The sequence below is a fragment of the Podarcis vaucheri genome (genome assembly GCF_965113315.1).
Source record: "Podarcis vaucheri genome assembly, chromosome: 4".
Taxonomy (NCBI): Eukaryota; Metazoa; Chordata; class Lepidosauria; order Squamata; family Lacertidae; genus Podarcis; species Podarcis vaucheri.
Window position 1 is genome coordinate 70,190,250 of NC_138762.1, and position 21,237 is coordinate 70,211,486.

At 42.0% G+C, this 21,237-nt stretch overlaps 1 protein-coding gene across 4 annotated transcripts in view; it reads right to left on the bottom strand.

The window, feature by feature from the left end:
- The window catches only part of FRMPD4 (FERM and PDZ domain containing 4), a 219,658-nt gene that overhangs the window by 82,018 nt on the left and 116,403 nt on the right, over positions 1-21,237 (bottom strand). The window contains exon 1 of one of the 4 annotated variants that reach the window (XM_082220849.1): positions 10,595-10,654. The exons of the other annotated variants lie outside the window; for them this stretch is intronic. The gene's annotated coding sequence lies outside the window, so the exon portion shown is untranslated. Of the gene's footprint in view, positions 1-10,594; positions 10,655-21,237 lie in introns of those variants that run through there. 4 annotated transcript variants of the gene reach the window in all.

A 21,237-nucleotide genomic window follows, 5' to 3' on the forward strand; every position in this document is an offset into this window, starting at 1 on the left:
TGAGGAACAAGGATTGATTTCCACTGAAAACATATATGCCAAAGCTGTAGGACAGCAGTTCTCAAACGTTTTGAGACAACTTGGAAATTGTTGAGTGTTTCAGTAGACCACTTAATAAACTTCTTTTTGTTCTACAAATCAAAGTAGTATGCAACACATATTTTAAAAAGCAGTTTTGACTTTCTAATGTGATGGATATGTTTGTTGTCAGTGTAGGCCCTAACATTAGGCAGAGCAAAGTGGCTACCTGAAGTAGCAAATTTGAGGGGGAATGGCAGAGAATAATGGCAATATATTCGAGTTGTGTGTGCCATGGGACCTGACGACACTCCCTAAGCTAGCCTGCTACCCTCAGGTTGTGGCAGATATCTCCAGAACGGGATTTCTCTGTATGAAGTTTACAATGCATTTAACTGAAACACTTCTTTGATCCAGCCTGGATTAGGAGGGGAGGACACCATCTTGTCCATGGGTAGACAAACTGAGGCCGGGGGGCCAGATCCGGCCCAATTGCCTGCTAAATCCGACCCACGAATCAGCGTGTTTTTACATGAGTAGAATGTGCCCTTTTATTTAAAATGCATCTCTGGGTTAATTGTGGGGTCTACCTGGTGTTTTTACATGAGTAGAATGTGTCCTTTTATTTAAAATGCATCTCTGGGTTATTTTGGGGCATAGGAATTCGTTCATATTTCCCCCCAAAAAAATATAGTCCGGCCCCCCACAAGGTCTGAGGGACAGTGGACTGGCCTCCTGCTGAAAAAGTTTGCTGACCCCTGATCTTGTCCTTTGCCTCCGACAAAAAAAACTATTTTGGGATTATGGGCTGACTCTGATTTTGATTCTGAGTAGATTCTGTTCTGAGTAGTTGATCTTTGTAATAAATCAAAGAGCAGGACCAAATGAATATGTTTTTGACTCTTCTGGAAACTTTCATCATACCACCAGTCTGCTGACCACCAGTGGTTCCTGGAGCACAAGTTTAGGACCTCTGCTTTAGGGAGGGTGGGGGACACACAAAGTGCTTCTATATTAGAAAGCTAGTCATCATGACAATCCTTAAGTCCATTCCTGGGGGGCAGGGGGGGCAGTGTCACTTTCCCAAGCAACATTCCTTACTTAGGGGTTTCAAATGTCTTCACATTAGTTACTGCCTTCTCCCCCAGCAGTTTTTCAACTCCAAATTATCTCCTCTAATGTTGCTTTTATTTAAGAAAATAAGTCATTTGACTCCTTTAATTAATGTACAGCATAGGCAAACTCCGGCCCTCCAGATGTTTGGGACTACAATTCCCATCATCCCTGACCACTGGTCCTGTTAGCTAGGGATGGTGGGAATTGTAGTCCCAAACATCTGGAGGGCCAGAGTTTGCCTATGCCTGCTGAAGATATGAAAGCTTCCTAGCTAATATCTATTTCTATGGTGCTCATTGTTTTTCTCACTGCACAGAGATGCAGGATCCTGTGCTTAAAGAGGTCACCACTACACATGCCTAATGATGCACAAGATGAAGATTTGTTTTTACATCTTTTCACAGTTACTGACAGCACTTGGGAATGGCAAATTGTTGTTTAGATAGTCAATGTTTAGAGACTGTCAGACTGAGTTGTGATTACATTGAATATACAGCGGATGTAAATATGCCTATGTTGACTTCAATTAAAGTTAATTTTCCTTACTGAATTGTTATTAAGCAGGCTAGTTCATGGTTGTTGTTGCTGTTTAAAAAAAGAGATAGTCTTTGAACAAAAGCATCCCCCCCCCTTTTCAAAACATACCAAGCTATCTGCCTCACTTATGTTTCAAAACTATGGTCCTTGCTAATAAAAAGAGAAAAGAAGATGATGGCGACAGGGGGAGAAAAAATAAGATCTACTCTAATTATACAACATATATACACAACTGTAACATCTTGCCATTGCTCCGCGCCAGGACCCCTTTGAATTTGCTGCCTGAGGCAGCCACTTCACTCTGCCTAATGATAGGGCTGGCCCTGACACACTGAGTAATTCAGAGTCCATCTGTCCCCAAACTGCTTCTCAAATTCTTCCCCATTTAGTGCTGAGTTATCCCACTTTGCTGATAATATTAGGGACGGATAAGAGCAGTATCCTTATGAAAATGAGCAGGCTTCTTGTTTTTGAACTGCTCTGAAATTGGAGCTTGAACATGCTCTAGAAGTGGGGGTTTCCCCCCTTACTTTCCTTGGGAGTTAAGAATTTCAGAAATACAAAGTATTCTCCCTGCTACCGATATCCGAAAAAGATTTTCTAGCTATTTTCTTGGTAGCATATTGACTAGAAAACAGGAGTTCTCACATGATGGATATACATACTGTAGGAAAGCATTCATCTCATGAAGCTTAGGAAAGCTTATGACAAACTACAAATGTTTATCAGCTTGTACTGCTGTGACATAGGTTTCTTGGAAATCATAGGCTTTCTAAAAACAAAAAAGGTACTAAGAGTTTAAAAAAACAACTCTCATTTTTTAAGCCCCTTGTCTTAAACACAAGTCCCAAGATTCTTAATGGACTCAACACAGAGTCTAATAGACCCTCAGATCCCCTTATGAAACTACAGTTCTAATAATAATAATCATCATCATCTGGCTGAGTTTCCCCAGCCACTCTGGGCGGCTTCCAATCAAGTGTTAAAAACAATACAGCATTAAATACTAAAAACTTCCCTAAACAGGGCTGCCTTCAGATGTCTTTTAAAGAGAAGATAGCTGCTTATTTCCTTCACATCTGATGGGAGGGCGTTCCACAGGGCGGGCGCCACTACCGAGAAGGCCCTCTGTCTGGTTCCCTGTAACCTCACTTCTCGCAATGAGGGAACCACCAGAAGGCCCTCGGCGATGGATCTCAGTGTCTGGGCTGAACGATGGGGGTGGAGACGCTCCTTCAGGTATACAGGACCGAGGCCGTTTAGAGCTTTAAAGGTCAGCACCAACACTTTGAATTGTGCTCGGAAACGTACTGGAAGCAAATGCAGATCTCTCAGGACCAGTGTTATGTGGTCCCAGCAGCCACTCCCAGTCACCAGTCTAGCTACTGCCTTCTGGATTAATTGCAGTTTCCGGGTCACCTTCAAAGGTAGCCCCACGTAGAGCACATTGCAGTAGTCCAAGCGGGAGATAACTAGAGCATGCACAACTCTGGCAAGACAGTCCACAGGCAGGTAGGGTCTCAGCCTGCATACCAGGTGGAGCTGGCAGACAGCCGCCTTGGACACAGAATTAACTTGTGCCTCCATGGACAGCTGTGAGTCCAAAATGACTCCCAGGCTATGCCCCTGGTCCTTCAGGGGCACAGTTACCCCATTCAGGACCAGGAAGTCCCCCACACCCGCCCTCCCCCTGTCCCCCCAAAACAGTACTTCTGTCTTGTCAGGATTCAACCTCATTCTGTTAGCCGCTATCCATCCTCCAACCGCCTCCAGGTTCCCTGGCTAAAGGAAAATATGGATAATCTGTAAATCTGTAATATCATTAACCCCTCAGGTGCCAAAGCACTTTTTATTCAGAAGTTCTTGTAAGGAAAGGAATTATTATTTATAGAGTTCGAAAATTCAAATGCTTTTAAAAAAACAAACAAACAAAAACGCTGTTAAAATCATACGTCACCTCTGAGGCAGTCTTTTGACACCCTTATTTGCTGTTTAGCTGAGAATGTAGAAGAAAATATTGTAGGGGGGAGTGGAGGGCTAAAATCAGTATGTGACAAATGGGTACCGCAGAAACTGCCCTATTTTCAAGCTGAAGGGAAAAGCTTTGAATGATGCACCATAAGGAGTATTAATCTTAAACAGCTCATTCTCTTTTCCTTTTGAGGAATGGGAAAGTTAGCAGGCTCTTTTCACCCCTGCAGGAAGAACGACAAGCTAAAATATTCCTTCAGGCACCCAAACAGGTCATTTTCACTTTTACATATAGCAGAATGATTTACTGTACAAAGCCGGGGATACATTTGCTTTGTTATTGTTTCCAGCACTGTAGGAATGTGAGGGAAGAAATGGAAGCTCTCAGACCAACTAAATGCATAAGGTGCCCGGAGCTCCTGTAAATCTGCACAAGGTGGAGAATGCATAAGGCGGGTCAGGTTGAGAAGAAAAAAGACAAAACCATTTTTATTTACTTTTTCTTTTGGAAAAAACGACCTTGTAATAAATTCTGAGGGGGGCAGGGGAATGAAACGGAATGTGGAGGGCTTCAGAATCAGCTGCTATCTCAGGCTCTCCTGTGGTGATTTTGATTTAAACAAAATAATTGTGCTTATTAAATGAGTCACTACTGTGGAGCTATGAGCTTTTACTGATTGCCACTGATGATCTGCTGGGAAGCTATGTTGTTTATTTATTTGTTAATTTACTGAGCTGGGCATAACCTCTTTGAACCTGGAAGGCATTATATAAATGCTAAAAGTTATTTTGTAGTTAGCACTTGCGCAGAACCTCTGGAGTGTTCAAAGTGATTTTGGGTACATTATTTCAGCCTGTAAGGTAGGCCTGCATTATTATTCCCATACCACAGAATATCAGCCTTCCCCAACCTTGTGTTTCAAGAGGACCACACATCCTATCTCAGCCAGGCTGGCTGGGGATTAAAAGAACTGGAGTAAAACAACATGTGAGGAATGCTGCCATTGTGACTGCTTTGTACTGAAAGATCTCTCAGTTATAATTTTGGGCACAACACTACAGGGTTGTTGTTTTTTGCAATTTCCAGATATCATGTATCACCGGGGGAGGGGGGAAATGATTTCATAATAGACTTCCATCAGTCTAAACCAATGAGCCTTCACAACAGAGGCCAGATGTTCCTACCAGTGAACTATATTGGGGGGAACCTGTGGCGCAATGGGTCAGTGTGTCTGGCTGTTAACCAGAAGGTTGGTGGTTTGAGCCCACCCAGGAACAGCTGCGGGCAGGATTTCTGCATTGCTAGGGGTTGCACTACATGATCCTTGGGGTCCCTTCCAACTCTACAATTCTATGATTCTGTTTCACAGACCGAATCTTATTTCTGCCATGGTCACTTGGAGCACAGTTCTTCAATCTTGGTTCCCCATATGCTGTTAAACTACAACCTCCACCATCTCAGGCCAGCTTAGCCAATGATCAGGGGTGATGGGAACTGTAGTCCAAAAACATCTTGGGCCCCAGGGTTGAAGAAAGCCGACTTAGAACATTTGTTCAGTCAGATATTAATGCAATGCTATTGACAGCAGCGAACAAAACACACACACAAAAAAACAGCCTTACAAAAAATATATTAAAATCCATCATTGACCCCAAAATGTGCCAGTTCAGGAATTGCATCATACACAGAAGGTGGCTTTTTAGAAAATCAAAAAGAGCTTGCAGGTGCATAGCAATTTCACTTTCCATCATTCTCTGTAAACAAATGCCACTATTACTTATCTGAACACATGTCAAATGGTTTGCAAGATGCATTTCACATTTTCCAGTGAGTGTTAATTTGTTTCTCTTATCCTCTACAATTATTGTCTTAATTGCAGGTGGCTATTCATAAAATGCGAAGGAGTTTTAAGGATTCTGAACACTCTTTCAGCTTTGAAGACTATAGAAGGCTCCCCACCATGCCTGTCCCATTGACAGTCCTAGTCGCATTAAGCCTATCGCAGTGCACTTGAGAGTAAGGTGCCACACAGAAATGCAGTGCAATAAAGGTATGTGGAAACAGCCAAGAAATGAAAAACAAGAGAACAAAGTTTCCCTCTGTCTTATCTTTAAGCAAAACTTTTTTTCTAGAAATATACTAAAAAGGGGGGGGGCATGCTGGATGGCAAAATACCTGTATTCAAATCCAGGCTTGTCCCAATCATGGGTTTATCAGGCGTCAAAATACAAAATGGGCACAAGATGGGCATATGTGTCCTGAATTCCTTCCCCTTGTATCCTGGTCCCCCCCACTGCCATCTATCCCCTAAGATATTCTTACTCCAGTAACCAGGTGTGACCCTAGGCAAAAGGGGAAAGTGGCCTGGAGTCAGTATGGAGGGGAGATAGTTATGGTAGTAAGGAGGATTCAACACTGCTACCTGATTTCCTGTTTTGTACTTTATATCAGTACCCTCAGTTTGAAACCTTCAGTTCAGATACCTGGCTGAAGGATATTTGCATTTGATGATATGATTGGCCCACAGAGAGCCCCCGGTGTTGTAATACATTAGACCTTTCTGCAATTAAATTCTCATTAGCAAATATGGCATTCCACTACAATAAGAACTTTTTGGCTGTGCATATGAATAGCCATCGACTCCCCCCCCCCCAAAAAAAAAATCAAATGAAAAATGCTAAGTTATGTAAGAACTACCCATCGAGTCTTGTAGGTTGTGCCCATCCAGCTAGAATCAATATGAAGAGCCACAGTAAGTGCACACAGCAAGGAGAAAATAATTAACACGTGTACTCTTGAGCGCCATTCATGTCATAACGCCACATAACAGAAAATACAAACACACAGCAGATTCTGAACGTTATATCAGAAATATGGCAAAAGCCTCGTGATTATACACACAGCAACACAAAAACAACCACCCAAAAGCTGGCGAGGGAGCAGCATTAAATACACAAAGCAACAGGGGCCTAATTATCAGAAAAATGTGTAAGGATTTTAACACGAAGGCCTTTTTTCCGGTGAGAAGTAAGGAGTAAATGTTCGTGTATTCTAGAAACAATCAAAAACTTTCCACAAGAATGCTTGAGAGTTCATGATTTGGAGGGACTAAAAAGATACACAAACACATATTTATCAGAGTTATTAAGAGGAAGAGCAGTCCCTTACTCTCTACTGAAGGCACTATGGAGGGAGATAAATTGTTCAAGCTCCTTTCTCACTGCTAAGAAAGCCAGTGGAACAGTTTGCTAAGGAAGCAAACATCTGTCATGGTAGCTACTGTGCAACTTGGGGGGGGGGGAAGCCTCAGGAAAGACACATGTACTGAACTTGAAAATAGCCTGCTACTACTACTACAAACAAACAAACAAACACCAAACTTGCAAGGTATTGAGAGAATGTTCCATGGTACAATCTTAATTTACAGTACTAAACAAAAGCCTTGTTATTTAATCTGAAAGCAGAGATTCTTATTGCAGATAGCAGTTATATACACAAGAAGAGGCTTATTCGTGGCAGAATGACACATGTCCCCTCATATCTATTTACCAAAAAACAAAAGCCCTACTCCAGGCATTAATTCCAATTACCTCTTCACTTTCGGTATGATTTCCCTTTCCAGGGTTCTGTGAGACAAACATTTTCACAGTTCGGCTCATGCTGTGAGTTGTCTGTGCTCACCTTCAAAATCTTAGACTGTGGTGGCAGAAGCCAACATTAATAATTCATTTCTATAAATAAATGAAAAATTAATAGCCGGTCTAGTATTCCAGGATAGCCACTTAAAGACCTGGAGCTACACCACAGTATCATCACAACCCCCAAAGTATACAAAGTGGTTTATTTGTGAAACAAGTAATGCTCACAGGATTTATGTCCAACCAATGTTTCAGTATATACATTAGGAGTCTGATCCTATCAGTCCCTTGCATGTATCATTTAGCTATGAGCTGTTCTCTCCTACGGGGAAAAAAAAATCGATGAAGGCTTGCCAAGGGAAGTCAAGGTTGGCGGAAGAAAATACCCAGGGGTGGAGCAGTGACATGAATGGAGAGGGGTGCAGCGGGTGGCTCAAGCAGACCCTATGAAACTACTGAAAAATAGAACTACTTGTTGACAAAAGAATATAAAAGTTTAAAACAGGATTTACTTCCCAAAAGGTTTGTAAATAGCCTGGGAAAATGTGTTTTGAATTTGCTATTTTTAATCAAAACATAGTTATTTAGGAGAATGCAGTTTTAGGCCAGGATCCAAGAAGGAATTGCAATTTTACAATATATGCCACCTTCCCCTTTTAAAGAGCTACCTTTGCAAAAGCACCCCCCTAACTCATAGCTCTGGGACGCGGGTGGCGCTGTGGGTTAAACCACAGAGCCTAGGACTTGCTGATCAGAAGGTCCGCGGTTCGAATCCCCACGATGGGGTGAGCTCCCGTTGCTCGGTCCCAGCTCCTGCCAACCTAGCAGTTCAAAAGCACGTCAAAGTGCAAGTAGATAAATTGGTACCGCTCCAGCGGGAAAGTAAACGGTGTTTCTGTGCGCTGCTCTGGTTCACCAGAAGCGGCTTAGTCATGCTGGCCACATGACCTGGAAGCGGTATACCAGCTCCCTCGGCCAATAAAGCGAGATGAGCGCTGCAGCCCCAGAGTACGACTGGACCTAATGGTCAGGGGTCCCTTTACTTTTATCTTTAACCCATAACTCACAGCATGATGCTGATAACGCCAAGGTTGAGGGTTCGATCCCAGAATGGAGCAGCTGCATATTCCTGCATTCCAGGGGGTTAGAAGGGACCCTGAGTATCATCTAGTCCAACACTACAATTTTGCGATCATCATCTAAAATTCAATCCACATACGACAGAGTTTCTCCCAATAGGTGCTCCCCCCCCCCACAGCTGAGTGGTGTTCATGTGGGAGGTACACGCCCCCAAAGGAACAGGTTTATAGTAGGGGGGTGCTCATAGATTCAGCATTGCCACTGGAGGCGCACATAGCCTTCATAGAGAGATATACAAATATAATAAATAAAATAAAGTGCTGTTTGAAGTGCTCAGACATCAAGAACTAATTGCGTTCTCTTTCAAGTATCATTGGGAAAAAGCTATCTAAAGGGTTACACTTTGATTACGCAAAGAAAAATCTTCTGAAAAGGTTGGTTGGAGAAAAAAGCCTAACAATTAATCAAGGATTAAATATACATGGCACAAAAAATAAAAATGAGAAAATAGATATTTTAAGACATATTTGATTATCTGAAAGTTTCTGCTAACTTTAATGAGTTTTACAAAGTGGCACAAGATTAGTCTGTGGAGTTCAAAGTTTTAAAATATGTCTAAGATCCTTCTTTCTATGCTTTCACTGTAATTAGAACAGAACAATGGGCTCTGAGATACTAAAATATATATGCTGCGAAAAGAACCTTCTCTTTAGAAAAACTATTTTGCAACTTACCAACAGACTGAGAAGCCGCTTCATGTCTGCCTTTGATGTAAATGTACAATCAAATTCCTAATACAGTTAAAGAACAGGCAGAGTTTATAAAACCAAGCTGCACTTTGTTTAACAAATGTGGAACAATGACATTTATCTAGAACTTTTTACAACTTGAATAGCATTCAATTTTTATTTTTATTTTTTAAAAATCAAGTGTTGACACACAGTTTGAAACTTTACCAATGAAGTGCTGTATTGTGTTGCACTGGAAAGTTACAGGTAGGGCTCTTTTGAATTTTGTGAATTTTTATGTTAAGTTTACCTTGATCAGCAACTCCTAAATAAATGTGGCAAATCGGAATGTGATTATGCTTCAGATTTCACACTTCTACAAATTGTATGATACAGTGCTCAGCTCAGAAACATACCATGAATACATATTAAGTGCATTTTCCTGTGATAAAACGAGACTAGTAATGCATATGTTCAAATGAATATCTCGTGATAAAATATAAAAATATGAATTTTAATGTAGCTTTTTAATTAGTTGTTGAAATAATTAAGTACAAAAATGCAGATTAGCATGGAAACAGGATGCAGCAAATTTATAAATAAACATAGGCAAAACTGGTACAGACCAAAAATAGTCCAATATACCTATCTTTTGTTATAGTTCAGATCTCTTCTCATTGGTTTGTCTTTGGCAATTCCCCTTCCCTCAGCCTGATCTATCTCACTGAATTTTTGTGAGAATATAATGAGAAAACCTTACATACATAAACCTTAGACTTTTTGAAGGAAGTATGATAGCTTGAATTATCAAGCTCTTTGAAAATTCACAGGAGAGAAAGGTAAGGAAGTGCTTTAAAAAGAAAAAAAAACAGGATAAATTAGGGAAGTAAAAATAACCACAGAGATTTTAGTCACTCAAGTAGCAAACCACCCAAAGGATACATGGTATAACAGGGCATCCACTATATGTTTCATAACTGGGAAATCAAATCCTTAATTTCAGAGGAAGTTTTCCAATAGGAAAAAATGACTTCAGTTGAGAAATGTGAAAAGTAAGATTTCTGCAGCACTAAGCCTGCAGTCCCTGCCATTAATCTTGCAAATGGTGCCTATGTGCACCAATGGAAATCCTGCAAAACAGAACCTCAGAAAACATACCTCAAGGGAGAAAATAAAGCAAATATTGTTCCTACCTCTGTCTGTCCCTTTAAGAGAATGCCTCTTTACCAGGACCATGCCATTAACTAAGAGATAGCCAGCTACCTCTAAAGCATCTCCCTCCCATCTTCACATCCACAGGTGGTGTCCTTTCCCTAATCCACTCCCCCCACCCCAACCCCAACCCCTACCCCGCACAGGAAAAAAGAAAGAGATTGGCCTCACTGACATGCTTTGTTTCAACAAGCTTGCAAACACAAATGACAAAATTCCCCTCTGAGTATGTGATGGATCTCCAGGATGCCAAGTAGAGTTGGCTTTCCTGGATTGGTGGATCATCTTCATACCTTTTAATCTCCAGGCCCTCCCCTTTTGCAACTGCAGAGATAAAAAGAGCAAAGCTTCCAGCTTCCTTCCACCTCCCATTTGTGTGTCTTCGATGAATCACCTGGGATGACCCATTCGGTTTTGCACGTCAACTGAACATATTTTTTGTCAGTTGCTAAGACAACCTCAGATAGTGAGTATGTGTTTTCTTTCCCTTTAAAGCCACTTCCCACTCCTTCCACTCTCTCCTACTGATTTAAATAATTCTGCTCTTTTGATCCGAACTCAGAAGTGGACAACCATTTTGCCTAGTCAAAGGACCTGGTTTTACTCATCTTGCCCCACCAGTTCAAGCTTCCAAGGAGAGGGACTGGGAACTGCAGACTGTACTCTGGCTGCCCCCCTCTCAGATCACTGTTACCACTTTAAGTCCGCACCTCTTTCCCCTTTAACCCGTCTTTGTCTCTGGGTGGGAAATTGGGGTTGGTGCTACCCAGGAGTAAAAAACTGAAAGAAAGCACCAGTCCTACAATACACATGTGAGTGTTTCCTTTGTGTTCCTAAAGATTTTGATCTAACACAAAACTGATTTTTGTTTTTAAAAATTCCCCCCAAAATGGGCAGGGCTGGCCCTATCATTAGGCAGAGTAAGGTGGGCACCTTAAATGGCACATGCACAGGGAATGATAGGTAATGGTGACAAAGTATTGGATGACAGAGCTATGCTTGCCATATGCCTTTCCTGTGCCCCATAAACAAATCTGCTGCTCTCAGGATGTGCCCTGTCACTAGTGTTGAAAGAAGATTCAAAGGAGAAGATTCTGCTATCATCCAGGTCAGCTTCTATACATGAAAATACATGTCATTCACCGCAGGCAACAAAATGTATTGGGGGTTATGCAACATAAGCCAAAGAAGGTGGCTATCTAGCATTTGGTTTTCTTGGGCTCCCTTCCTCTTTGCCCCACTTCTTCAATGTATGCAACACTAGGACTTCAGTATACTGCTTCATTTGACTGCACAGATGCAGTATTGTAGGTATGGCATAGGACTAAAGCCATTGCTTGATTGTGTATTACCAGGACAACGGGCAACCCATGAGGGGTCTTTTTTATGCAGCTTGTTGTCAAAGGCAACTTTTACTCAGAAAGGCTTTTTCAATCCTGTGCCAAGATGCATTGAAGACTGTAGCATTTCCTTCCCCCGGCCAAGGAATCCATGCTGGCTGAATTAATGAGAAGGCCTTAATTAAAGGAGTTCATACTTACTTGCTTATGTATTCTGAATGCTGAGGTCTCTGGTGGGTTACATTGGAAATCAGTACAGTTTCATTTATATGCTGCCTAACTCCTACCTACCATAGACCCCTAATAGCTCAACTGTTTCCAAATCCAGGAAAAATAACTTGCTTTTCATGAACATTTTCAAAAAGTCTATTTTATAACAACGACCACTGTCAGATGCTTCTCCAGCATTTCCCTTCTCTTGCTGGAGCCCCACAATGTAGGCTATTCCATCTTGATATATAATCAATTGAAATGTGTCCAGATTTCTATCAAAAGCATGCTATGTTCTACTGGTGACCAAGCATCACACATTTTTAATATAACTGGCTGGTTCTCCTTCACACAGCTATTTTGTGTGTATTTTTGTTTTTTAAAGGAAATCCATAGCTTTGTTTCTTTTCTGTGCGCAAATTTTCTGGGGTTTTTTATTATTGGTTCATTCCTCGATTGGCATATTTTCAGATTGAATGGTTACTATTGACTCTGTTTTCTGTTCGTTTTGGGTTCAGACGGGGAGGGGGTAAATAATTCCCTAATGCGCAATTGGATTCCATTTTTGTTATGCTCTAATGCTCCAGAAAAGAATGAACTGCAAAACAAGCTGTGAAAGCAGCGATTTCAACAAGGTTTTTCTGCTTTACTTTAATATGAATGTAGGTCATTGCATCAGATGCGCACTAGTTGAAAAGAATGAAGAGGATAAAATAGAGACTGCTGGAATCGCCATCTAGAATGCCGCTTAGTAAACTGATAAATATTATGCAAAAGTTGGTTGTAGAGTTAGGGGATTCATGTCGCAGGCCAGAGAACCACAAGAACTGCATCATCATGAGGAACGGCTAAGGGAGCTGGGCATGTTTAGCCTGGAGAAGAGGAGGTTAAGGGGTGATATGATAGCCATGTTCAAATATATAAAAGGATGTCACATAGAGGAGGGAGAAAGGTTGTTTTCTGCTGCTCCGGAGAAGCGGACACGGAGCAATGGATCCAAACTACAAGAAAGAAGATTCCACCTAAACATTAGGAAGAACTTCCTGACAGTAAGAGCTGTTCGACAGTGGAATTTGCTGCCAAGGAGTGTGGTGGAGTCTCCTACTTTGGAGGTCTTTAAGCAGAGGCTTGACAACCATATGTCAGGAGTGCTCTGATGGTGTTTCCTGCTTGGCAGGGGGTTGGACTCGATGGCCCTTGTGGTCTCTTCCAACTCTATGATTCTATGATTCTATGATTCTATGATCATCATCATCATTAACATTAGGATACTGACTTTCACCCAAGGATCGCAACAGAAAAATACAAAACGAGAACACAAAATACATAATAAGACAAAAGCAAACCAATAACCCCACTCTCACAAACACATTTTAAATGCTGTAGAATGTTAACCAACCAAAGTTATAGAGAAACATTTTTGTCTGGCGCCTAAAGATATGTAATGAATATGCTAGGTGAGCCTTCCTGGGGAGAACATTCTACAAAATGGGGAGCTATCGCAGAAAAGGTCCATTCTCCTGTTACCACCCTCTGGACCTCTCGTGGAGGAGGCACACAAAGAAGGACCTCCGATGATGATTGCAGGGCCTGGCTAGTTTCATATGGGGAGAGATTTTGCGGTCCTAAGCTGTTTAAGGTTTTATAGGTCAGAACCTGCACTTTGATTTGGGCCCAGAAATTAGAAGCCAGTGCAATCGGGGCCAGGATCGGTGTAATATGTTCAAACCATCTTGCTCCGGTGAGCAACTTGGTCGCTGAATTCTGTGCTAGCTGAAGTTTATGAACCATCTTCTGAGGCAGCACCACATATCTAGAACATGTTGCAGTGCTCTAACATAGAGGTTACCAGAGCACAGACAACAGAAGTTAGGCTACCCCTGTCCAGACAGGGGTGTATCTGGGCCATCAGCCAAGCTGACAGAAGGCACTCAGCACCACATTAGCCACCTGAACCTCAAGCGACATCAAAGGATCCACTGTAGATGACTGTGTGTTTCCTGATGTGCTCACAAATATCAAAGAGCTGTTGGGTTGTTTCTTTGAATAAAGAGTTAACTTAACTGATGCCATGTGAGTTATTACTGACCTGCTCTTTGTTGTTATTGCAGAGTCCTGTGCACAACGGAATGACGAACAGTACGTGCCACATGCTTAAAGTTGCTTTATTTTCAGTTCAAAGTGGAGAAAATACAAACATGCATCTTGCCTCTGCTGGAGCAGAGAAGCAACCGTCCTTCTTCTCGGAATAACGAACACCGAGAGAAACAGTGAAAAACCGGAAGCCAGTGTACGTCACATCCAGCTTCCCATTCCCGTGGGAAAACCCAACAGTACTCTGACTGTGGAATGTAAACATTGTCTTGTGACAAGCACTTCGCTGCACAGTGAAGAGAGCTGAAACTAACATCCTCCCCCTTTCTGTGAACATCACTGGGCAGCGTGTTCGTACAATATCAGTACAAACCCAACTTCTGTACATAGGTACAGTGTTGATCCCTTGATACAATCTTAGACAATACATCAGCAGGAATTTCATTACCTGGCATATAGGACACCGTTACGAGTCCCTTTTGAATATGTTCCCTAGCATGTTGCAACTTCAATTGCAAGTGCTTCGTGCTTTGCTTACAACCTTCCGAATTCAGCAAAGCCAAACATGCTTTGTTGTCCTGGTAAACCTGGATTGGACATTTGACAGGAATTTTCATGTCTTTGCACAATTGTAACAACCATTCACAATCCTTAAGTGAATAAGACAGTGCATTCAGTTCAGCTTCACAAGTACTTAAGCTAATTGTTGTTTGCTTCTTGCATGACCAATCAAATAGACCCTGATTGTACATGTAGCAAACTCCAGACGTACTTTTCCTGTCTGTAGTGTCACTTCCAAAACTTGCATCTGCAAAAATTTCAAGACCACCAGACTTCTGATTGTTAAATCTCAGTCTGTAATGCATAGTGCCTTTCAAATAGCGTGCTATGCGTTTCAGAGCTTTCCAATCCTTAACAGTAGGATTGTTAACTTGTCTGCTTAGCAAATTACAGCTAACAGCAATGTCAGGTCTTGAACATCTGGCAATGAAATTTACCTTGCCTAGCACACTTCTGTACAGTGTAGTGTCAGAAAATGCTTCTTCAGTGTCTTCTACCTGATAACCTGTTGTCATCGGTGTGTCTACAGGGTTAGCATCCATCAGGTTTAGCTTGCTTAACACATCAGCAATTTTCCGTGACTGGTGTACTAGAATGTTACCACTTTGATCTTTCTCTATTTCCAGAGATAGGTAGTTGTTTACCTCACCAAGATCTTTCATGTCAAAGTGCTCTTTTAGTTGAGCTAGGGCGTTATTGTACATTGTGACATCTTTCCAAAAGAATAAAATATCATCAACATAAAACAAACAATACAGCTTCTTTTGCCCCTCCTCTTTGACAAACACACATGGATCAGCTTTCCCTTGCTGAAAACCTAGAGAAAACAATGCTTCAGTGAGTTTTGTGTGCCAACACCGTGCACTTTGTTTGAGACCATAAAGGGACTTCTTCAGAGCACAAACAAATCCCTGTTTTACCTGTACGCCATCAGGTGGAAGCATATAAAGTGATTCACCTAAAGATCCGTACAAAAACGCTGTATTTACATCGTGGTGACTAATGTGTAGATTCTCCTCTGCAGCTAGCTTGAGCATAAGCCTTATGCTCTCATATCTCACAGTGGGTGAGTAGGTCTCGTGATAGTCTTCACCTGGTACCTGTGCAAAACCTCTGGCTACCAATCTGGCTTTGTGTCTGACTATCTTGCCATTTTGGTCAGTCTTCGCTTTGAAGACCCATTTGCTTCCAAGCAGTTTCATTCCTGGAACTACTGGAACTAGCTCCCAAGTTTTGTTCCTTTCTAAGGAATCAAGCTCAGCCTTCATGGCATTTAACCATGGCTCAGCTTCCTTAGAATCCAAATCTTGGATTTCTGGGAAACTTGAAGGTTCAAATACCTTCTTGGAGCTTTTAACAGCTGCTACTGCTGTCTTAGCAAATTCATCAGCAAATCTCTTTGGAGGTCTGCCTTTTGTGGCTCTTTGTGACCTGCGAATTAGCCTTTGGTCTTCAACACTCTCCTCTTCCTTCTTAGGAGAAAAGTGACCTATTGTGAACAATGGTTCTTCCAATTCCTGATCAGAGCTTTCAGAGGGTCACATAGAGGCTTTCGCACTCTTGAAATCCTCTGAAGTATCCGATTCAGTTTCAGACTCAGAATCAGAACCTTCATCAGTGGGTGTGGGTTGTTGTTGCTTATCCTCAGTCTCATCACTGTCATCAGGATAACATTGGAAAATTCCCACATTCTCCCCCCACTTGGCATTGTACTCAACACTTCTTGTGAGCCTAATTGTCTTAGAGTCAGTCATCATTATTCTGTAAGAACCTTTCTGATAACCTAGAAAGATACCATGCAAACCACGCTTGCCTAACTTGGAGCTTTGTGGTGAGTGAATCCACATATCAGAACCAAAAATTTTCATGTGTTTGATGTATGGTTTCTTACCAAACATCTTCTCATACGGGGTACAACCAATCGCTGAAGATAACCTGCGATTGTAACTGTAAACAAAACATGAGAGAGCTTCGGCCCAATAACTCTCTGGAAGATTGGCATCATGCAGCAAGGTTTTTAACCCTTGAAGCAATGTTTGATTTGCCCTTTCGCAAAGCCCATTCTGCCATGGCGAGCGAGGACTGGACAAATCGTGTTGAATTCCTTTCTCAGTCAGAAAAGTTTCAAACTGCTGAGAAGTGAATTCTCCCCCGCGATCTGTGAAAAGAATTTTTATCTTCTTACTATGCACATTTTCCAACCAAGCACAGAATTCCTTGAACCTTGGAAAAGCCTCTGATTTCTGCTTGAGATTGTACACATAAATATACCTGGAAAATGCATCAATGAGAACCATGAAGAACCTATTTGCACCCAAAGAGGGCGATAGTGGACCAACTAAATCAGCATGAACAACCTGGTATGGTTCTGTAGCTTGCCTACTAGACACCTTACCTTTCGCAGCCATTTTCACTTTGTTTGCTGCGCATGCCTTGCACTTCATGTGGTACCTGCAGGGTGTAATAGTCATACCTTCAACCAAGGTAGGCATTTTAGATACTGCCTCAAAATGCAAATGACCAAATTTCCTGTGAAAATCATGAATACATCCTGCATGCAAACTTTTGTTAGAACCTGCAATGCAACAAGTCTCATTCTGCACAACATCATCATAATACAAAACAAACAAACGATCAACACATTCAGCATGCAATACATAATCGTCTTTCTTTGTGATGGTGCATTTCTTGTTCTTGAAGGAAACGTCAATGTTCCGTTCATTCAGCTGCATCACACTTAGAAGATTGTGTGTGGCATCTGGAACATAAAGTACATCCTGTATCGATAAGTCCAAACTGTGAAGTACAACAGTTCCATAGCCTTGACTGGGGATCGTGTGGTCATCCGCCTGGTGAATCGCACCTTCCTGCGGTGTAAAAGACACGAACAGTCTCTTGTCGTTGCACATGTGGTGGGTAGCTGCTGAATCAACAACGAAGAAAGATCTAGACGTCTTCTGGACCTTTGCGACCTTTGGAGTGAAGCGTGAGACCATTGCCTTGTGCTGCGTTGTCCTGGAGACCAGACCTTTGCCTTTGCTTTGGCCTTTTCCACGCGATGAGCTTCCGCTGCGCTGCTCTGTCTTGGCCCTGGGATATTTGCATTCCCTCTTCATATGGCCTAGACGTCCACACGAGTAGCATTTCACTGCCTTCAAAGCTTTGGTGCCCTCTGGTGGTTCCACTGCACTCTGGGATGACGTCTGTGAAGACTCCCCCTTACCCATGCAGCTAGCACCCCGGCGATCTGCTTCATTCTAGATCACGACAGTAACATAGGCTACTGTGAGCTGAGCAGTTGGTTGAACAGCAATCTGAGTGGCAACGGACTCCCAACTTGGACCCAAAGAATGTAGTATCATGAAGGAATACACAGCCTCTGGAAAGTTGAGTCCTCTCTGTTGCAGCTCATGTCTCAGATTCTGCATCTCCATCAGATGTGTACGCACATCTCCACCTTCAGCAAGAGCCATACCATGCAGCTTGGCATAGTAGTACATTGAGGAACCTGCTTCTGTCCTCAAGTGAGCCTCTCTTAAAGTGTTCCAAATTTCTTTGGCTGTGGTCTTTCCACGCAACAGACAGAGCTCTTCTGGGGATACTATCAACGTAAGTGTTCCCCTTGCTTTGGAATCCTTAGCTGCCCATTCAGCTGTAATTGGAGCTGGGGGTTGTCTGTAATAACATTAAACAGACCTTCTTTCCGCAGAATTGCCTCTGCATACTGCACCCACTCCGTGTAATTTTTCTTATTGAGCTTAGGAATCCCAAAAGCATCAGCCAGCTTTGCTTCAGCCATCATTGCTGCTTTAAACAAGCTGCGTCACAGTACAGCTTCCAAAAGCACTTTTAAAAAGTACTTTCACTTTTGCAGCCATCAAGCCTGTATCGCGGCAAAACGGTTTTGAAAGTTCAAAGTCCAGCCATAAAACCATAAATTAGAAACTGGCAGGCTGCCAGGCTGCTCCGGGCAGCATGAGCACATACCTTCATCAATCAAACTTGACGCGCAGAGCAGATAACGCGATCCGTTCCTCTGTACCTCTGCCGGCATTCCTCAGTTTGATTTACGTCTTTCTGGGCCCGATAACCAAAATGTTGTTATTGCAGAGTCCTGTGCACAACGGAATGACGAACAGTACGTGCCACATGCTTAAAGTTGCTTTATTTTCAGTTCAAAGTGGAGAAAATACAAACATGCATCTTGCCTCTGCTGGAGCAGAGAAGCAACCGTCCTTCTTCTCGGAATAACGAACACCGAGAGAAACAGTGAAAAACCGGAAGCCAGTGTACGTCACATCCAGCTTCCCATTCCCGTGGGAAAACCCAACAGTACTCTGACTGTGGAATGTAAACATTGTCTTGTGACAAGCACTTCGCTGCACAGTGAAGAGAGCTGAAACTAACACTCTTGACATCACCCCTGACAATAAATGTTCCTCCTTTAGCTCATATCATAAGCTCCTCAAAACTTCAGTTACAGATGCCCATTTCATTGTGTTTCTGCCCCATAAAACAATACACATATTTTCTGAGGGACTTTACTTAGAAAGAGTTTGCCAAGACAATATGACACACGTCTGTAATTATTAATTTTGTTTTATTGTATTTTGCTATGATTTTGACTGTGAGCCACCTTGAAATGTCCTTGGTTCTAAAATTAGCATAGCATTATTTTAAATAAACAAATGTTAGCTTCTTTCATTGTACAGTTGCCCATATTAGGTGGCTCTATACATAAAAACTTACCTCCATAGGAATTAATATCAGTATCAAAGGCCTTGATTTCAGTACCTTGGAGATTTAGTTAGTGAGTTTGTTAGTGAGCATGAAAGGCAGGGTCTATCTGTGGTGACGCTGCATCTCTGAAAATCTCTCCCAAACTAAAAGTGTCAGACTCACTCACAGTTTCTCTTTTCTCAGGAATTGAAGGCACTTTTATTTTGATGGACAATGAAGACAAACTATTAACTGTATGAAGCTTTCAATGCAGATTTGAAAAACAAGAGAGACAACAAACTGGAGAGAGGGAAGGGAGCAGCAAGAATAAGGGATAAGTGTGTTAGTACATGCAATTAAACACATCAGGGAGAAACTATTGTTTAGTGGTAGAGAGCATGTTTGGATGCAGAAAATCCCTGGCGTCTCCAATAAACAGAATCACAGGTAACAAAACTGGAAAGGACCTGAGACCTTGGAGGGATGAAGCCAGTCATTGGCTAGGGTAGCTAGGGTATTGGGATAGATCAGTGGTCTGACTCAGGATATGACGGTGTGTACAGTGATTCTGAAGCCCTCTTTGAAAGAAATTTGAGCATTTGTTCCCCTTGTTTGCTATTTGCTGCCAGAGTTCTCCACTCTCAAGCTCAGAGTAAGACATGGAGCGGGAGTATGCACCACTCGGTGAACTAAAGCTTCTCATTCTGGCATTTTCCAAGCTGGAAAACATGGTCTTACTTGATGGCACACATCCCCAGGAAGTTCTCACGGTAGCATGCCCTGGGAGCCAATGGATATAGAATCAGGCAACACCACTTTTAAAAAAACAACAGACCAATTCTCAACTGGGATAGGGTCCAAAGTGGTCCCAGGTGAGCCAGCCTTCAGAAGGCCCCAGCCTTCTGCTGAGGTGACTGTTCTTCCTATGTGAGTGAAAACACTCCAGCCAGCACCTTCCAGAATGCTCTGTCCAGGGTCCTGACAGATCCTGCCACGATCCTTCTCCTATTGCAGTCAGCTTCCCTTAAGCTTCACGCCATAACCCACAGGATAGGACACAGTTTTGCCATTCTTTTCCTAATGGAAAATATAAGGCCACATCACATATTACATTTTTTAAGGGTTTGCCTCAGTTATGTTATGTGTGCCTGAAAGGGACTTCATTGAAAGGTGGTGAACTCTCATTCACTGGAGGTTTTTAAGCAGAGGCCATGGATGCTTTAGTTGACTTTCCTGCATTGGAGGGGGTCCCTTCCAGCTCCACAATTCTATGACTCTTTGAATGCTTCTACTGTAGAGTTACAATTGACAGGAAGCCATGACAGGAAGTCAGCAACCGATTGAGTACACACAGTGGCAAGCCTGACTTGCTTCTGCTGGGTGTGTGAAGTAGCCCTCAGTGATTACAGTAACATGACCCCATTTATCAAAATGGATTCTATTGCCATTCAGTCTCAGCCAGGGGCAAAACTACATTAGGGTTGAATATATAAAACCCTTGTTTACTACAGGAATGAAAAGTATAAATTTATTCGACATGATATGTCATGAAATAAATGCAACCTGCACACTGCATTTATATAGTTTGCTTCTTGCTGAACATTTCTGAAGTGTCACAATGTTCACTTTATAACATATTATTCTGCTTATTAATTTGCACTATCTATAGTCCCTCTTTTCATCCTTCTTGAAAATTATTAGTGCTTTTCAGACTAAGGATAATAATGTTAAGGAGGGTTTATATTATACCGATCAATATCTGGCTAATGACTTAACTCTGACCTTTTACAAACATTTAAAAGAGCAGCCTGTTTTTATTATGAACATTATTAATTTTGTGGTGTGTAATTGTCATAACTTTTATGGCTGGCCATAAAGGGCATGTGAATTACTTGCTCAGGAGCCAAAATAGCTAGTTTCTAGAAATGAAACATTGCAACGGCTTTCAGTGAAGCCATAAATAACCAAATCGAGGTTAACTGGAGAGTGGCACAGATCCATTTACCAGCTCA